The sequence below is a fragment of the Athene noctua genome, chromosome 7 (genome assembly GCF_965140245.1).
Source record: "Athene noctua chromosome 7, bAthNoc1.hap1.1, whole genome shotgun sequence".
In the NCBI taxonomy this organism is placed as follows: domain Eukaryota; kingdom Metazoa; phylum Chordata; class Aves; order Strigiformes; family Strigidae; genus Athene; species Athene noctua.
Genome location: NC_134043.1, coordinates 7,027,719 through 7,042,613, shown reverse-complemented (window position 1 = coordinate 7,042,613; position 14,895 = coordinate 7,027,719).

Below are 14,895 nucleotides of genomic sequence, written 5' to 3'. Positions count from 1 at the left end.
ATTTCCACTGCTGTAGCTTAAAAGTTTTGTCAGCACTTCCATTTTAAACCCCTGCTTTACAGGCAGTTATAACTTGACCATAAAAATCTGCAGTGAGCTGAATCTTGGCTTACAAGGTCTCAGTCCAAGAGTGCGTTTCTTCCCCCAGTAAAGATTCATATCTCATCCACATGAAAATATTGGAAGCAGAAGCTTTGTTTATAGCAGATTTTTTCTCTCCTGCATTTGCATAGCTTCTCATTGGAAAAACCAAGCCATTTGACGAGTAATTTGTTCATAATCTTTCTAACGATTTTGGTAGAAATTAAAAATATATCAAGACAAAAAGATGGGAGTTGGGCTGATCTGAGTGTTTTCTGGTTTAGCTCCTGAAAAAGCCTCAGTCCTTATCTCCAGGTGCTACGGACTTTGAGGAGTCATTGGTCAAACCCTGCTCCTCTTCAAAGGAGAAACTGAAGAGAAATGATGCTACCCATATGCCTTGCAAAGGTGTTTTGAGGATTAATTACTAACGCTGAAATTCTGGCATCCACTCAAGTCATCCTTCATCATGTCTATGCAATTCTTTGAGCTCTATATAGGTTTTAAGTGTTATTAAAAGAAAATTGCCATAGAGTTGAACTTTAAGCGTTAATTATGACTTGAGATATAAATGACATCAGGTCAAATCTTTCACAATTTAACTCCGTAATTGACTTCAGCTCGCTACACCAGGGATATCTGTCTAGCTGAATGCATCTGTCTATCATATTTCTCAAGTGCCTATAGTAATGCATCCAATTAGCTGGACGTAACCATTATGCCTCAACTGCTCCTAAATAGTGTAGGATGAAGCCTTCACCTCCCTGAAATCACCAGGAAAACTTTCCCTCCCACCAACAATGCCAGGTTTTCACATCTTCCTGCAATACATGCTCTGTCTTGAAGTACTGTTCGTGTTTTCATGGGGTGGATAATGGATTTTGCAGTAAATATAACTGTCTTTTCACATTAATAGTGAGTCCTATCTCTTAAATTGCTTTAAAATCTTGATATGCCAAACCACTTCCCTTACCACTGAGGTGCAGCAATCTCCTGGGTGAAATTCAGCAACTGCTGGGTGGTTCATGGCACCGTTTCACAGTGATTTATGGCAGGATGAGGAGGAGGAGGTGGCTGTTGGCAGTCAAGTGGCAACACCGAGGAGCTGAAAGTGATTACGCAGGCTGGCACTGAGCTGGGACATAGGTGCCAACATGTCTGCTCTGGCCAAAATTGTCACCACCTCACTGCTTCCCCTCTTCCTCAGCAGCGGAGTGTTGGGACATTGGGTTGGGATATGGGCTTGGCTCAGGATGAAGTCCAGTGCCCACCACCACCCTGGCACATCCAACGGCTCATGCTGGGGGTGAGACCAAAGGTGTCTACCCTCAGTGGGCTTGAAACGAGCTTTTGTGTGGCAGTTTTACCTGCTTGCTGTGTCCTGGTGCTCCTTCACACTAGTGGCGATGGGAGCTCTCCTACAGCTCACAAAGTCAGAATTCACTAGCTTGTACCTCCCAACACATCACATTCAAATCTTCACAAATTCTTTGCACATTAAGAGGCACTTCACTGCCAGCCTTCGCTACCCAGCAGAGTTCATATGGAAGGCAGGGCTGGATCTGATGGGTGTATGGGAAAGGAAGGTATCTTCCCTTTTTTTTTAATGGGATGTTCCTCTTTCTACTGCCTGATGGATATGAATGGCACCTAACAGAGGTGCATCAGTGTGTGGGTCCAAGGTGGTACTGGTATGATTCAGGATGGTGCTTCTGTTCAAAAGTGGTGAACTGCTCTAAATAAGCGACAGAAAAAAAATTATTACAGCATCTTGCAGATTTCTTACTCAGTTTTGTGTATTCTATCTGCATTATCAAGTCTCTAGCCAAAAAAACAGTGAACATAGAAATAATGAAATCAATGACTCTTTGAAATCCCTAAACCTAAACCATGTCATGCTTTCCCACTATAAAATCCCTCAACCTAAATCATGTCATAGTTTCCCATTCAAATAGAATATAAGGACTTAATATCTTTCAGCCTCTTAATGCTATAAAAACATTTTGATATTTTTATAACTGTGATTTTGCAGAGGTGGCAATCAGGCATCATTTATTTTGGTGAGGGTATTTGCCAGCAGATATAATTTCTTTACTTTCTTAAAGAAAATGAAATGACGTTATTTGGAGGCTGTTTCAAGGATCTGGTATGTTACAATGGATCCTGGCGGAGATGAATTAGTGGCCAGAGTATAGGTGATCTTGCCAAAAATGAATAGCAATGCAATTTATCATACGCTTCTGTAATTTATCTCACGACCATGTATTAGATTAGATAAAGACAGAAAGACATGTGAATTGGGTGGACTAGACTAATACTGAAAACTTACACCAGCTTTTATTGAGGCTGACAGGAAGATTTCTGTTGCTGCATTGCAATCAGAATTTGGCTTCACATTTTTAATTTGCTTTGAAGTATGATCTTGTCCAGCAACGAGAAAAAAGCTAACTCAACATTAAAGAGTTTGTTGATAGTGTCTGCTGTTTCTTATTCAATACAATTTGTTCCATCATATATTTCATATTCAATCAATTAAAAATTGTAAATACATTTAGAAGCTTAAAAATAACAGTAATAAGCATCTGTGAAACCGCTGCAAACACTCATTACACGCTACACCGTTTTCAAGGTAACAAACCAATAGTTTATTTTGTCCCCTTCCAACAAAATCCATACTTCAAAATCCACTTTTCATACCAAATCGGTCTGTCTGTAAGACAAACAGTCTGCAGCTCGGAGTGTTTACCTACAACAGCGAAAAGATGTGCTATACTGCCTTCAAATTCAGTAATATCACCAGCTACCTTCTTTAGGCTCATTGCGAACCAGTGATTGATATCTGTTCTTTTGCATTGCTTTCCTCTCATATCTCTTTGTCCTGCTGCTATAATCGATCACAGATTTTTCCATCAGGCTTCATGTCAGATTAGGATAGTGAACATGACTTGCTTAGAACAAACTGCTTCAAAGTGCACCGAGGCAAGCTCAGGAGCTGAACCACTCTAATAATGATTGTTTAGAGCATGTCCATGAATGCAACACAATAGCAGGAAGTCAGAAATATGCTTTTATGGCAAGGATTTGGGATTGCTCCTCTCTACAAAGCCTGTCGCAATCAAATCTACCACTGTGGGGCTGATATTTTAAATCAGGAGCGATGCCTGGCGCATCATTTCCCTGATTCAGAAAGAAATTTCTGCTTAGAAGTCAATGGCTGTATCTGGCAGGATTTGCACACATACTCTGTCTGGGATTCGAGTTGCAGTTACACTTAGCTTTTGTGTTTGGTGCTTATGAGTGCTATCAAGAACTGAAAGGAATGAAAGCCCAACAACCTTCTCTGCTCTGCATAGAAATACATTTTAAAGATTCACAGAGACTAGTCTTCCTAAGAGAACTAAACTATCAATTCCTTGCTTTAAAAGCTCTTTGGAGGATTACTGCTTGTTTTTATAGTGCCTACCACAATTGAGTCTTCATCTTGGTTGGTGGTTTTTAGGTGCATCTGTTGTATAAATAGCAAATGGTTGTGGGTTTTTTTATGTGAAGGACAGAACATTATTTATGGAAGAGGACTGTAAGGATTTGATCCAAATTTGGGTCAGTGATTGCAGATGAGTTTACTGACAGCAATTGCCTCCCCCGTGGTTGCTGTTACTCAGATCTATAAACCCCGAAGAAGGAGCTGGCTCTTGTCAGCTGGGTGACCCCTGGGTTCCTCCTGAAAGAGGAACAGGTGTTAAACCTTCACATGGGGAAGACAACAACGTAGTGGATGAGAAGCGTTTTGGGGAGGAACATCCAGTGTCCAGAGGAGGAGGTCTCTGAGCTGAAACAGGTGGAAAAGTATTGAGGGAAACTATCATATGTTCTTGTCCTGTATATATAAGATGTATAGCATATTCTTCCCCAGGTACCCACCTGTAACCACAGCTGGAGAAACACTAAATAAACAGTCATGATAGTTCAACCATTTAGAAGCTGTTGTAGCCCAAGCTGAAATGACTATCACTGAAAATACTATACAAGACATCGTGGCACAGAATTGTCATTACCCATTTTACACATTAAATCTCTTCTTCCTCAATTTAATTCTTTTTTCCTAATAATGACTGACATCTAAGCCCAGGGCAAGCATTAGGCTGTTGAAAGTGGTACTTGCACAGCCCATGGGAGCATGAACCTGACATCCTGCATTTAATCCCAGGGAAGACACAGGCAGTGGTGCGTTAGTGTAATACTTTTAACCAAATTCTGTGTAAAAGGCTTTTTGCTGGGCATGTGTATAAAACAGGTTCTCTTGGGTTTTGCAATGTGAGAGCGGATGCTAAGACTGCCTGAAATTACAGCTTGCTGGAAAACAAAACCCAAGAAAGCTTAAGAGTCAGCAGTCACAGAATATTTCCATCAGAAGCTATTACTGGGATTGGGATCTGTTCTGAAATAAGTCAGGTGAACTGCTGCTCAGACAGACATACTGCCAGGGCAGAAGGCAAACTATGAAATAAATACTCAAGTACCTATGGGCTGCTGAATGCTGCATGCCTGGCAGCAGGTAAAGGTATGAGGAGGACAAACAAAATACAATTTAAAAAAAAAAAAAAAAAAAGCAGCTTGTACTCTGCTAAAGTTAGAGGCTTTGAAGCACAAAATTTGCAGGATTTCTGGTTCCTACAGGTCTGGTCCTGGCTACTCCTCCTCTCACCTTGCAGAGGTAGAAACTGGGGTCTGCTGGAAGGCAAAGGACCACAGCCAGAGAAATTTGGGGTTTCTTATCTTGCATGTGAACCTCAGGCCACCCAAATGAACAGCTGGTTTCAGCCCTTGGGTAGCTAACCCACAGGGCAGGAAAGGTTAACCAGATTACTAAGGAAAACCTCATTCTGGTATGATTTATAGAGAGGGTACCACTGCCCTGAAACCAAGCAAGCGACACAGATGCCATGGTTTACTGTTCAAATGGCTTATCGATGTGTAAGGTCATTCATCACACATTGCTTTAGACTCCCAGGCCAATATGTATAAAAGCCTGTCTCACAATAAGCGCAGCCTTTTCAGCTCCCATCTGCCCACAGCAGCCTTTCCAATGTTGCTAATTACGTCCCTGCACATTACTATATTGGCTACAACTCACTTCAAAGCTGCGGCTGTACTGATGTGCCCCAAGGGTGGATTGTGTTAACGAACAAAAAACATGCAGGGTCTCCATTTAGAGCCTGTTTCAAAGCCCAGAAGTTATAAGCTCGACCTCTGGACAACCACATATCCATTTGGAAGGCAGAGTTGCTCCAAGGCTGCTTTATTTGTTTCAATTTGTTTGCCATAATTCAGTTTCTTATGCATATGTGGCTGCATGCTCGCATTAGCAATGCATGGAAGGGCTCTGTTTCTTCTGCAGTCAAAAAACAAAGGTAAAAAGTAGACATGCCGAGAAGACAAGAGAGATCAGCTAGAGAGGGACCCCAGGAGAAGGAGAGCTGGTGATGTGCCTGCACTGCAGTGCAGGAGAGGCTGAGATCTCCGGGTCTTCCCAGAAGAGGCATGAGTGGGGGAAGTGGCACTCCCGGGGAAGAGTTTCCTCTCAGATGTTATGAAAAGCATGAAAAGCAATTAAAACAACCTTAAAATAGGAAGGTCTCTTCCTCTTTTTTTTTTCAGAGCGCACTTCTGCGCTCCCAAGGCTCTCGCTGACCTAGATAGAGGTAGAGGGACATGTCTGGTCTAACGCACAGGCAAAAGTTATCCTGTTTATTATTCAGGGACACGTATTGTGGCAGCACTCATCAGCCCCAACCCTTGGAGGAGCCCAGGGGCTCGTAGCTCTCAGGAGCAAGGTGCCCTAGGGCTGTGCCAGGAGCACTGAGGGCAGCAAGCAGAGCCCCCTGCACCCGCTCGGGGGAATGCTGAGCAGAGGACTTAAGGCCCACCATTCTGAGGATGTACGTATTTATCCTGGTCATCGGGCATCTTCACAGCCAGGAAATTTATAAAGCTTCTGCTGGAACTGGGGGAGTCAGGCAGAATGGGGCGACCAGCACTTCCAGAGAGGGCGCCGACTGGAGGGAGACGGTGCAGCCTCACCTCTGAGTGAATCCACTTCACATGTGAGAAAACTCTTCCTTCTGCTCTCCATGTGATTTGGAGGAGGTTTGTCAGCCAAATCCTCCCACAGCGATGTCCTCACTGTCGACATGAATTATTTGCACAAAACGCAGTGGTGCTTAGGAAACACATACTGGGGACACACAGCACAGGTCCCACCAGTAGCTACCATGTCAAACAGCCTGATTTCAAGTTACTTTATTGGAAGAAACAGGTGATTGCAGTTTTAGATACAGGATCTCAATCACCTAACGCTTTTCAGTCATGAACCTCATACTGAGAGCTGCCTCTCCGGACCTCTAGCTGTGCACGCTCACTTGCGAGCAGAGAAAATAGATGTGGAGTCCTTGTGAGGATTTGAAGAGGGCTTGAGCTGGAGCTTGTCACTGTCATGGTTTTAACCTTAGTAACAGGTAAATCAACAGGCAAGGAGGGAGCATAGGAAGGAAAGGGGGGGGGAGGGCTACAACACCCAGCCAGTGCCAGGTAGCAATGCACCCCCAAACCCTGATCCCTCCTCCAAACGATGGGCAAAACCACCAAAGGCAATTGTAGCCTCAGAGCGGTGGTAGCTACAAGGGTATGATGAGGCAGCTGCGATTCATTTAAAAAATAGCAGCTTTTTGCCCACCGAGTTGCCACACTGCTGCCAAAGGCTTTGTAGGCTCACAGCCACAGTGAATTTTAGGGATGGGGTTGGAAAAGGACATGGGTGCAGCAGACTTTCAAAAACCAGATTAGGATGCCTGGAAAGGAAATTTAGTGAGTGCTTGTCTTAAAAAATTCTAATTGTACCAACAGTGCTAACATAAATGAAGTAAGGAAGAGGAAATTGTGTAATGGAGTTTTTAATTATGATTCCTTTTGCTCTCCTAAAACCCATTAAAAAGTCATGATGTGACCAACAACTTAAGCATACAAAATACTTCTAATTTTATCTTTATACTCATTGTGGCCCTTTGTTAATTTATAGCTAGTGAATTAATAAACAAAACCAATCTTACCATTTATATCTGACACTATAAAAGCAGAAATTTTTAAAAGGTTACCTAGAATCATTGTGAAGCTTTGATTTCTGTCGTTAGCATATTTAAGTCTATCTTAGGAAAGGTTTCTTCCCTGAAACACACATTTTGTTAAAAGCTGTTTAGTGCCCATAACCATTCTGCTGATCTTCTCAAAATATGTTCTCCTCACAGGCCAGAGCTAACCTGTGCATATGAAATGAATTCAGTTTAATGTTGTGTTAAAAGAGTTCGGTCTCTGGAGCAGTCGCTCTTCTTAATAACATGTAATCATATGCCTTCTATTTAGTTTTCATTTAACTTGCTCCATACAAGCAATGAATCCAGTTTAATTAAATGTTCTTTTAAACAGCGAAATGACACTGGTTAGTATTTTAAAAAATCTATATGCCACAGGGCACCCTCAAGACACAGAATCCTAATAAAGAGGATGTAAGATGTACAGCTAATAATACAGAGCAAGTTTGACATTTGCAGGGTAATTTAGTGAACGAAGTGCTTTCTTACAGGCTTCATGTGCGAGCGCAGTGGCTGCGGTACCATTTAATAGAAGATGAAGAGCCATGTTTGTAATAATGTTAATAAACAGCTAATCTGAAAATTAGACTAGCATGTGGCAAAGGGACGTTGTGCATGTATAATAAATGCTGCTCAGTGGCAGGATGAAGGTTGTCAGTGGACGCTGAAATCCTGCTACAGCGTTAATCGGCAGCCTGGGATGGCTGGGCAAGGCTCGGTCTCCTGCGCCCCGTGAGTCCCCAGGCTGCACGCTGTGGGGCAAGGAGTGGAAAAATGCACATTAACTCTAAGGGATGGTAACGGGGTGTAGGAAATGGGCACTGTAGGTACCCCTAACAGAGCTTAAAATAGCCCTGATGACCAGGGGAATGGCTTTAAGTTCAAGTGCTTACTTGTCATCCTAGTAAGGGGTGAGGACAAGCATTGACCAAGCACCCCCTTTTAATTTTACTTTTCTCTGATAATTTAAATCTTGTCTAACCGTGGCCAGTAAGTAATTTAACTTTTCTGTTTTCAAGGGCGTCATAAAGTACACGAGGAAAATAAGGTAGAAACGAGTGGTAAAAGTTAATTTTTCTCCTGCAGAAGAATCAGGACCTCTAATAAAGTTAGTATTAGGGCAATGAAGAAATAAAACAGTAAAAGTCTCACTCATTACTAAAATGTAAATGCTTGCTAATATATGCAGTGCACCTGGAAATGCCTATTCAAGTAATTACAAACGGGAAAAACACCGGGGAAACAGGCAAGCATGAAGACAATAGCTATTAGAAACAATATTAAATTAAGCATGCCTTTTGAGATCTACAAATTCACTGATTAAACTGTGCATTACAAACTCTGCCTTGATTTCACTTTGTCGAAGTCCTGGAGCGAACCTGCAAAATTTGAAAACAGCTTCTTGATTTGTATTGAGCTGCAGTCGGGGCTGTTCCTAACTTTGCTTAGTCCAGGAATTTTTAAAAGACGCAAAAAATAACTTTGTTTTTGCGGATTCCAGCTCGCAGAAAGCATCACACTCTCCCAGTCTGAGCGAAACAAGGGCAGAAAAAGGGCACTTCATGCCATGCAGCATTAAGCTTGGCATAAAGCCCATCAAAATCAGCAGGCACCTTCTCATCAATCAAACAGCCCTTGAGTGTGACCACCCATCAAGGTTTGGGTGGATTTGGCCATGCTTAGCCCCTGTGTGCACCCAGGATAAGGAGCCCCGTGTTTTCTCAGGGAGCCCCTTCCCACCCAGCTATAGGGCAGGACGGCTTCTTGCTCTGTATTTTGGCTAAGGTGCCTTTCGCTATGGGGCAGACCCCGCAGGCAGGGAGACTGCCCCTCTGTGATTCCTGCCCCTCGGATATTCCCAGATCAGGGACAGCTCAGGGGGCAGCAGTCGTGAGCCATGGTTCAGAGCTCTCTCTGCCATATCGATATCTGTGTGTCTGTGCAAAGAAAAGGTGGAACTGAGACCAAGATACGACCTTACTGGCGACAAAACTGTATCCTCTTACAGAGACATGAGAAATGAGTGAGGACAAGGTTATTAATACGTTTATTGGAGTGCAGGGTTGTTTATAGCCATTTTCCTATCATTGATGAGATTTCCAGGGCTAATGGAAACTCTCCCACTTTCTCCTGTTCTCTGAGAGATCTCCTGAAATTGATTGTGGAAGCCAGCAACCACTTCCAATTGATTTTGTGTCATTAAACATTAAAAACCGCACGCAGCTTCCATAGAGTTCTTTCTGCTGGGAAGCAGGCTATCACCCACCAGAGATTCTGGGTTGCTGCTAAAACCATGGATTGGCTGGGAGGGGGGTAAAATTCTTAGAAAACTCTTTTCTAGCTAAGACTTTCTTGTAAAAACATGCACATAACCTGTGCTCCTTCCTCTTCCAAAACCTGGGAGATATAGGCAGCTTTGTTTAATTTTTCAGCTTTCAGCTTCATTTAGTGGGAAGAGCTAATTGGAGATCACTTGTTTCTGCTTCTATCCAGTCAGGCCCTCTCTGCTTTTCCCTAGGCAATGCGGTGCTTCTGCTTTGTTTGCTCTTAGGGAATCCTCTAATACGCTTCCTCCCCTCCATTTCTAGTAAGCCAGAAGAAAATAGGTCCTTTGAGAAGTCTTTGCTCCCAGGAAAGCAGAAAGTGAGGGCTCCTTCACTGTTTCTCAGTTCATTCTTACCATATGAACAATCTGGAGCCAACTGGTGCAGTGCAGACAGAAATTCCCATTTTAGCTGTTGATGGGTAGTGGGGAAGAAACAAACTCCTATGCAGTTGCATACTGCAGGGCTCATACCTGATGCTGATCACAGCGAGGGCTCTCCAGAGATGTATTTTGGGAATACGTATATGTAAATGAGGCCTTTCCAAAACCCCACATTGGTCTGGAGGACTCCATCCCTGACATACCTAAATAACAGACCTCTGTGGTCTGAAGCTGTCAGGAGACCAGGAGAAAAGTGGAGTCACACAGATGCTTTCTCCTCCATAAACCCATCGAGGGCTTCATAGACCTCTCCCACCCTTTTGCGACCCTCATTACCATTAGCTGTACCAAAAAACTAGAGCACTGATGGGCTGCTGAGGGGGTAACAGCCAGATGATGAACAATAGGAGCAGCCACCTTGAATGCTGGAGTGTCGGCTGCTTTGCCCAGATGTCCTGGATACAAACGGAAAAACATCCTGACTGAGGGCAAAGCCTCCTCCTCTTCCTGCAGGGAGCACATTCAAGTTGACAGCTTTTGTGTACCATTTCAGACTTTGTAATTAAGGCTGGAATAGCTCATAAAGTGACACATAACATATTAAACACCTTCTGCGTCTTAGGAAGTGCAAACTAGGTGTTGCAAATGGAGACTCATATGGCCCAGTTGCCTCAGGCCATATGGTCACTCTGATCCTCACCGCACCACTGTACGTTCGGAAATGCAGAGGATGGCAGGTGGGATGCTGGCGTGGGCAGGGAGCAGCACCACATGTGAGGGTGACAAAGATGCTGGTCAGACAGAGCCCTGCTCTACAGGCTTTCTCTGCAAGCAGTTGTGGACTTGGTTCAGCTACTCAATTTGTGATATGTAGAGAAGCCAAAATAACTCTATGCAAAATAAACAGCTGAGAGCAGATGAAAATAGAGCTAATAATACAGTCATTAGGAAAAGAGCCAAAGCACAAATTACAGTGTCGAGTGTGAAAGAAGTCAGAGAAGGGAAATGACTGTACGTACTCCGTGCTGCATGAGGGACACAAATACGGCCTCGAATAGCAAAGGAAGAGCAAAAGGCGGTGTGGCCAGACCCATTGGTTTGGCACTGGGCATCTTCCCAGCAGAATGGTGCTCGAGTGCTGGGCAGGCTGTTCATGACCTTACCTGGTGGGCAACAGCTCAGTGAGGTACAGCGGCAGGCAGGGCAGGGGCATCTCACACCATAAATTTGTGTCACCTGGGAAGGTGGGAGCACAACCCCACTCTCACAGGTGTGCAAGATTCATCTGTGAGCGGGTCATTTGCTGGCACCAAGATGGGTCATGATTAAGAGAGCCACAGCTGGGTGTTTCAAACCAGCAAACTGACAGTCCAGGAGTGTCAGGGGTGGCAGTGGAAAACCATCTGAAATCCTTGGGTGGGCATCAGTAACTACAGCATAGGGTGTGTGGCTGCCTCATCCCGTCCTGTGGAGGCTTACAGTCCTGCAAACGGAGCTTGACCTTGGTGCTCTTTATAAGGCACAATACCAGAAGTGGTTAACAGCAGCAGAGCAGTCGTGGATATTTTCCTGCCATTTGCTTGATAGCCAGTGTTTCTGATACATCTAAGGTCAGACAGTGTATTTCTTCTTACCCTCAGGTGGAAGCTAATGATATGCAGCTTCTCGATTCATGGCACCCATTTAAAGTTGCTCGAAGAGGCTGTGCAACTGCATGTCCTTAAAGAGAAAACTTCAAGGGCCTTTTTGTGCTGAGTGCTCTTGAGTTTAGTCCTACCTCCAACCAGAAATGGGAGGAAAGGCCTTCTAGAGACCAAAAAGAGGGCAGTTAAAGATATACTTGTTTATATAATAGCCTTCTGCCCAAGATGATCAAGGCTATTCTCCTTAATATGAGTATTTTTTCCATGACAAAAATGCTGTAGAGCAAACAATGCAAGCCCACATTTCAGAAGTATTGACTGGAATGATTTCTCCCCACTCTTCTTGCCGTCAGCTTTCTCAGGTGGTTCCTGTCCAGCTTGTTGCATTCTTAAAATGAGAAAAAAAATAAAATCCTGATTTCTTAATCACATGTTACAGAATGATTGTGATTTCCCTCAATATCTCTCTGTGCCTCTAGGGAAATATAGTCTAGGCCAATTTCTTGCATCTCGCTTTGCTAATCCCCCGTGTACACCGAGGTGGAGGGTTTATTTAGTGCTGTGGAGATGTCCACCTCTTCAATGATTTTTGCCTGCTTTGTTCTCTCACTGCTGGAGGAAGAATGCTAAAGGATTTTTCATTTTCTTTGGTTTTTTTTTTTTGTTTGTTTGGTTTTTTTGTTTTTTTGTTTTTTTTTATAAGTAATATCATGAAACTAAAAAATTAAACTTTTTGCTGAACAATTTTTATTTACAAGTAACACCTAAAATTGCAGTAACAGGAAAGAAAATGAGATATATTCACACCCCTTTAATATCTTCCGTTCCCTTGAAGTTGTCAGAACTTCAACGTATATAATGAATTTTCTTATTTAGCTGAGGCACTTGTATGGCCTCTGCCAGAAGTTTCTTAGCTTCTCACAAAAGTTCAGGGTAGATAAATATTTTGTCTCCATAATACAGGTGGTGGACCAAGATGCAGAGACTCGAACAAGATTTTAAAAATCATTGTGGTCTCTAAAGCTAAGAGCAAAAACTAAATGGTAGTTTTAGGAGCTCTCATTGTGTGAAACCAAGAGGAGATAGTAACTCTTTTTTCATCTTTCAGTACCTGAATGTCTTCAAACTCTGTCTCTCACTGATGTGCCCGGGTTCCCCATGAAGCCTGTGTAAGTTGAACCTGCACTCCCAGCTCTGATCCAAAGTGTGGACTGAGCCCACATCCAAACTTAGTTAAACATAGAGAAACATGTTCAGAAAAGCACAAAAGAGCGACAAGGGTAATTAAATAGACTTTGCGAGGACGTTGTCAGGTGTCACGGTGTTTGCCCATGCAGGTGCTGTCCATCTCTGCCAAGGTGGCAAAAGTGCCTCTTCTAAATAGATGCTCCGGATGAGCTGGATCAGGGCAGAAAGATTTTCCTCTTTATTCTTCATTCCTTGCACAATGCAAAGCAGAAGATACCTATGCCAAACCATTTCATTTCTTCCAGCTTTATTGCCAGCCTTCAGGCTGCCTCATTCTGGACCTGCTGCAATCCAATCTGCTCTTGCTAATACTTCTAATATAATATTTATAACAGCCCAGGTTGAAACAGAGGCTACTTGCACTGACAGATGCCACAAGCTATATCTCTCCTTTCCATTTTACTGTTTGGTAGCTTCTGGCAAAGAGGTAGAGGATCTGGTAATGAAATGCTCCTTCTCTGCTCTAAACGCACAGGAACATTTTTCTGTGCTGCCTATTATTCATGGGGGAGCAATCAAGTCATTGCCGGTTGGTTATCAACGTGTTATGGAAGAACAGGATATGTGATTGTGGTGGATAAGATATGATTCCGATTTAATTATTGAGCTGCAAATGCATATCAGCTTTCACACTTGTGGCTTTGGGGACGTGCACGTCGGCAAACTCAGCTGCAACACTGGACAGAGGGACCTTATTCTATAATAGGGGTGTAAAGTCATTTCTCTGTAACTAAAGATAATGAGTTCTGCAGGACTATAAATAGGTGTGGAGCTGTTTTGCAGATAAAGCATCTCTTTGCTACTTTGCTACAGCAGAGCGCTAGGGAAAATTCTGCAGGGAACAATCTTCTTCTGGCAGATGGCTGGACCAGGAGACCTGCTCGACATTTTCCATGTCTAGTTTTCATGATTTATACTGCATCACCCCTTGGAAAAGCAATTCTGAGAGGACATTACAATTCTATGATAATCCACCGTACTTGAAAGTGAAAAAAATCCGATATAAATATGTGTATCCCCTATGGTTGGAGCTAACCAACTTCTTCAACTCAAGTTCTGTTTCAGTTTTTCAACTTTCTTAGCTAGAACCAAATGGATTTTTTTGTGAAATGATTGATTAAGCAAATTTCCATGGGAATATTACTGTTTTTAAGGAAGAGGTGAGGATAGTTGGAGGGAAGAAAGAGAGGAGAAGATGATGATCAGGCGCCCCAGGCCCTGCACTACACAAGAGTTAAGCTCAGTCTCTGGTAAGGACCAGACTGAGGAGGTATTCAGTGTCTTCTGCCCTGGACATGTGCCGTAGCCACTAGATTACTCATTAGCTCTCTCTGGGGCAGAAGTAAATCTCCTGTTCATCAAAGTCCCTGTTTTCACCCAATCTCAGAATGAGAAAGATGATGAAATATCAAAACAACTGTTGGAAGGAAAATCGCTTTCCTCCAAGCTCTATTCAAATGCCCTTGGGGGAGGGGGCAACTCCTCCTTCTGGTCTTCATTGGAAAGAGAAGTGTGAGTCAAGGGGGAAAATAAGATCCAAGGAGAGCAAAAGGCTTCAGGCAAGTTTTTTGCTCAGTACAACTCAGTTTAACGTTGCTGGCACTAGGAGAGCTTTGCATTGCTCTGTTATGAGCCGTCACTCCATGTCTCAGAGCTATGGGGCACAGCTGCTGTCCAAGGGAAGTATTCTCCAGAAGTAAAGAGTGCAATTACCATGTTCATAAGGACATCAAAGACCAGAAATAAAAATATTTCTGATAAAGGAAATGTCATCAGGCCAAACTGGGAAGATATAAAAATGTCCAGACTAAGGAGCTCATGATGGGAAATGGCTGGAGACAGATGATTCTGAAATTAACAATTAGTTTTAAATCAAACTAGCAATTCGCTTAAAAGCACAGTCTAAACAGAAGACAATTAAGTCAGTAAATACAGAAAAGCTGTGGAAGAAAAAAAATACGCCAACTTCATTTATGTTTACAGCTGCACTCTATCCCCCACCCTTGATCTTTCTGTATAAACACAGTGTGGAAAAAAGGCTCAGAGATTTCCAAGAGCCATGCATAAGCAA